Source organism: Oryx dammah, unplaced genomic scaffold (genome assembly GCF_014754425.2).
Source record: "Oryx dammah isolate SB20612 unplaced genomic scaffold, SCBI_Odam_1.1 HiC_scaffold_26, whole genome shotgun sequence".
Classification (NCBI taxonomy): Eukaryota; Metazoa; Chordata; class Mammalia; order Artiodactyla; family Bovidae; genus Oryx; species Oryx dammah.
The window spans coordinates 92,055,362-92,061,075 of NW_024070210.1; positions in this window are offsets into that span (position 1 = coordinate 92,055,362).

Here is a 5,714-nt window from a genome sequence, read left to right on the forward strand (position 1 = left end):
GATAGGTTGATCAGTACCATTTTTCTAGATTTCATGTATGTGCATTAATACACAATTTTTTTTTCTTTCTAAGTTAATTCACTCTGTGTAACAGGCTCTAGGTTCCTCTACCTCACTTCAGCTGACTCAAATTTGTTCCTTTTTATGGCTAAGTAATATTCCATTATAAATACATACTACTACTTCCTTATCCATTCATCTGTCAGTGGACATCTAGGTTGCTTCCACGTTCTGGCTATTGTAAATAGTGCTGCAGTGAACATTGGGGTACTTTTTCAGTTACGGTTTTCTCAGGGTATATGCTCAGTAGTAGGATTGCTGGGTCATATGGTAGTTTTATTCCTAGTTTTTTAAGAAATCTCCATACTGGTTCTTCATAGTGATCATATACATTTACATTCCCACCAACAGTGCAAGGGAGTTCCCTTTTATTCACATCCTTTCCAGCATTTGTTGTAGATTTTTTGATGATGGCCATTCTGACTGTGTGAGGCCACATCTTGTTGTAGTTTTGATTTGCATTTCTCTAGTAATGAGTGATGTTGAGTGTCTTTTCATCTGTTGGCCATCTGTATGTCTTCTTTGGAGAAATGTCTGTTTAGGTCTTCTACTCATTTTTTCGGTTGGGTTGTTTCTTTTGATTTTGAGCCAGATGGGCTGTTTATATATTTAAAAAATTAAGCCCTTGTCAGTCGCATTGTTTCCAAAAATTTTCTCCCATTCCATAGGTTGTCTTCGTTTTATCTGTGGTTTTCTTTGCTGTGCAAAAGCTTTTGAGTTTGATTAGGTCCTATTTGCTTATTCTTATTTCTGTTGCCTTGGGAGACTGACCTAAGAAGACATTGGTATGATTTATATCAGAATGTCTTGCCTATGTTCTCTTCCGGGAGTTTTATGGTATCATGTCTTATGTTTGAGTTGTTAAGCCATTTTGAGTTTATTTTTGTCCATTTTGTGTTTATAGTGTGCGGGTGTGTTCTAGCTTAATTGATTTACATGCAGCTGTCCACCTTCCAGCACCACTTGATGAAGAGGCAGTTCTTTTCCCCATTTTATATTCTTGCCTCCTTTGTTGAAAATTAAGTGACCATAGATGTGTGGGTTTATTCCTGGGCTTTCTGTTCTGTTCCAGTGATTCTGGAATGTCTGTTTTTACACCAGTACCACACTTTTAATTACTGTACCTTTGTAGTATTGTCTGAAGTCTGGGATAGTTAGGCTTTCTGCTTTTTTCTCTTTTTTTCCCAGGATTTCCTTGGCAGTTCTGGGTATTTTATGGTTCCATATACATTTTTAGATTATTTGTTCTAGTTCTATGCAGAATGCCGTAGGTAATTTGATAAGGATCGCATTAAATGTGCAGAATATTTTGGGTAGTATTGATGTTTTAACAACATTAATTCTTCCAGTCCAAAAGCATGGGAAATCTTTCCATTTATTTGAATCCTCTTTAGTTTCCTTTGTTAATGTTTATAGTTCCTAGCATATATGCCCAAAAAAGGATTTTAGTCAAAATGATTCTCTGTTTAATTTTCCTGAGAACTACATCACTTCATGGGAAATAGATGGGGAAACAATGGAAACAGTGTCAGACTTTATTTTTTTGGGCTCCAAAATTACTGCAGATGGTGATTGCAGCTGTGAAATTAAAAGACGCTTACTCCTTGGAAGGAAAGTTATGACCAACCTAGATAGTATATTCAAAAGCAGAGACATTACTTTGCCAACAAAGGTCCGTCTAGTCAAGGCTATGGATTTTCCAGTGTTCATGTATGGATGTGAGAGTTGGACTGTGAAGAAAGCTGAGTGCCGAAGAATTGATGCTTTTGAACTGTGGTGTTGGAGAAGACTCTTGAGAGTCCCTTGGACTGCAAGGAGATCCAACCAGTCCATTCTGAAGATCAGCCCTGGGATTTCTTTGGAAAGAATGATGGTAAAGCTGAAACTCCAGTACTTTGGCCACCTCATGCGAAGAGCTGACCCAATGGAAAAGACTCTGATTCACGATTAGTGTCAGAAATGCATTAATATCCAAGTTTGTCAGATTCAATAGCAAACAAAGTTGTCTGCCTTAAAAAATAAAAGACTGGTTGGATGTCACTATGTTAAATAGTACCAAACATAGTCTGAACCCACTTATCTAAGGCAGTAGCATTTAACAGAATAACATACTTCATAATGATTGGAAAGAGAGAGCAAACTGACCTTCAGCTTTATGGGTTTCAGGTGTGAAAGGAAGTTCATTTCCAGGGTGGATCAGCAGCAGAGGAGAAGAGGGGCAGGAGAACATGATGAAAGTCTCAATTATGTCTAGTAAATTTAGTGATAGAGATGGGTACTCTGTGTGTTGTTATTGTTCAGTCACTCAGTCATATCCGACTCTTTGTGACCCCAAGACTGCAGCACACCAGGCTTCCCTGTCCTTCACCATCTCCCGGAGATTGCTCAGACTCATGTCCATTGAGTCGGTGATGCCATCCCACCATCTCATCCTCTGTCATCCCCTTCTCCTCCTGCCCTCAGTCTTTCCCAGCATCAGGATCTTTTCTAATGAGCCAGCTCTTCACATCAGGTGGCCAAAGTATTGAAGCTTCAGCTTCAGCATCAGTCCTTCCAGTGAATATTCAGGAGTGATTTCCTTTAGGACTGACTGACTTGATTTCTCTGCAGTCCAAGGGACTCTGAAGAGTCTTCTCCAACACCACAGTTCAAAGCATCAGTTCTTCAGTGCTCAGCCTTCTTTATGGTCCAACTCTGGACCATACATGACTACTGGAAAAACCATACCTTTGACTATTTGGGCCTTTGTTGGCAAAGTAATGTCTTTGCTTTTTAATATGCTGTCTAGGTTAGTCATAGCTTTTCTTCCAAGGAGGAAGCATCTTTTAATTTCATGGCTGCAGTCACCATCTTCAGTGATTTTTTTAGCCCAAGAAAATAGTCTGTCATTGTTTCCATTGTTTCCCCATCTGTTTGCCTGAAATGATGGGACCAGATGCCATGATCTTAGTTTTTGAATGTTGAGTTTTAAGCCAGCTTTTTCATTCTCATCTTTCACCTTCATCAAGAGGCTCTTTAGTTCCTCTTTGCTTTCTGCCATAAGGGTGGTATCATCTACATATCTGGGGTTATTCATATTTCTCCCAGCAATCTTGATTCCAGCTTGTGCTTTATCGAGTCCAGCACTTTGCATGATGTACTCTGCATGTAACTTAAATAAGTAGGGTAACAATATACAACCTTGACATACTCCTTTCGTAATTTGGAACCAGTCCATTGTTCCATGTCCATTTCTAACTGTTGCTTCTTAACCTGCACACAGGTTTCGCAGGAGGCAGGTGAGGTGGTCTGATATTCCCATCTCTTTCAGAATTTTCTACAGTTTGTTGTGATCCACACTGTCAAAGGCTTTAGTGTAGTCAGTGAAGCAGAAGTAGATGTTTTTCTGGAATTCCTTGCTCTCTTTATGATCCAGCGGATGTTGGCAATTTGATATCTGGTCCCTCTGCCTTTTCTAAATCTAGCTTGAACATCTAGAAGTTCTCAGTTCATGTAGTTGAAGCCTAGCTTGGAGAATTTTGAGCATTATTTTGCTAGTGTGTGAAATGAGTGCAATTGTGCATTAATTTGAGTATTCTTTGGCATTGCTTTTCTTTGGGATTGGAACGAAAACTGACCTTTTCCAGTCCTGTGGCCACTGCTGACTTTTCCAAATTTGCTGGCATATTGAGTACAGTACTTTCACAACATCATCTTATAGGATTTGATATAGCGTAGCTGGAATTCCATCACCTTCACTAGCTTTGTTCATAGTGGTGCTTTGTAAGGCCCACTTGACTTTGCACTCCAGAATGTCTGGCTCCAGGTGAGTGATAACAATATCATGGTTATCTGAGTCATTAAGGTCTTTTTTGTATAGTTCTTCTATTCTTGTATTGGCAAGGTGGCAAGGTGTATTCTTGCCAACTCTTCTTAATATCTTCTGCTTCTGTTAGATCCGTACCATTTCTGTCCTTTATTGAGCCCATCTTTGCATGAAGTGTTCCCTTGGTATCACTGATTTTCTTGAAAAGATCTCTAGTCTTTCCCATTCTATTGTTTTCCTCAATTTCTTTGCACTGATCACTGAGGAAGGCTTTCTTATCTCTCCTTGCTAGTCTTTGGAAGTCTGCATTCAGATGGGTATATCTTTCCTTTTCTCCCTTTCTTTTTGCTTCTCTTTTTTAATCAGCTATTTGTAAGGCCTCCTCAAATAACCATTTTGCCTTTTTGCATTTCTTTTTCTGTGGGATGGTCTTGATCACTGCCTCCTGTACAATGTTACAAACCCTAGTCCATAGTTCTTCAGGCACCCTATCTATCAGATCTAATCCCTTGAATCTATTTGTCACTTCCATTGTGTAATCGTAAGGGATTTGATTTAGGTCATACCTGAATCATACTAGGTCATACTAGGTCATACCCAGTGATTTTCCCTACTTTTTTCTGTTTTAAGTCTGAATTTGGCAATAAGGAGTTCATGATCTGAGCGACAGGCAGCTCCTCATCTTGTTTTTTCGACTGTATAGAGCTTCTCCATCTTTGACTGCAAAGAATATAATCAGTGTGATTTCGGTACTGTCCATCTGGTGATGTCCATGTGTAGAGTCATCTCTTATGTTGTTGGAAGCGGGTGTTGTGACCAGTGCATTCTCTTGGCAAAACTCTGTCAGTGTTTGCCCTGCTTCATTCTGTACTCCAAAGCTAAACTTGCCTCTTACTCCAGGTGTCTCTTGACTTCTTACTTTTGCATTCCAGTCCCCTATGATGAAAAGGACATCTTTTTTTTAGTGTTGGTTTTAGAAGATCTTTTAGGTCTTCATAGAACAGTTCAACTTAAGTTTCTTTGGCCTTAGTGGTCAGGGCATAAACTTGGATTACTGTGATATTGAATGGTTTGCCTTGGAAGTGAACAGAGATCATTCTGTTGTTTTTGAGATTGCATCCAAGTACTGGATTTTGGACTCTTGTTGACTGTGAGGGCTACACCATTTCTTCTAAGAGATTCTTGTCCACAGTAGTAGATTTAATGGTCATCTGAATTAAATTTGTCCATTCCGGTCCATTTTAGTTCACTGATTCCTAAAATGTTGATGTTTACTCTTGCCATCTCCTGTTTGACCACTTTCAATTTACCTTGAGTCATGGAACTAACATTCCAGGTTCCCATGTAATATTGCTCTTTACAGCATCTGACTTTTACTTTCACTGCCAGACATGTCGACACCTGAGTGTTGTTTCCACTTTGGCTCAGCCTCTTCATTCCTCTGGAGCTGTTTCTTTGCTGTTCTCCAGGAGCATATTGGGCACCTACAGACCCGGGGAGTTGATCTTTCAGTGTCATATCTTTTTGTTTTTTCATGTTGTTCATAGGGTTCTCAAAGCAAGAATACTGAAGTAGTGTGCCATTCCCTTCTCCAGTGGATCTGTGGACCTCTGTATGCAGGTCAAGAAGCAACAGTTAGAAATAGACATGGAACAACGTACTGGTTCTAAATTGGGAAAGGAGTACGTCAAGGCTGTATATTGTCACCTTGCTTATTTAACTTATATGCAGAGTACATCACGTGAAATGCTGGACTGGATGAAGCACAAGCTGGATTCAAGATTGCTGGGAGAAATATCAATAACCACAGATATGCAGATGACATCACCCTTACAGAAGAAAGCGAAGA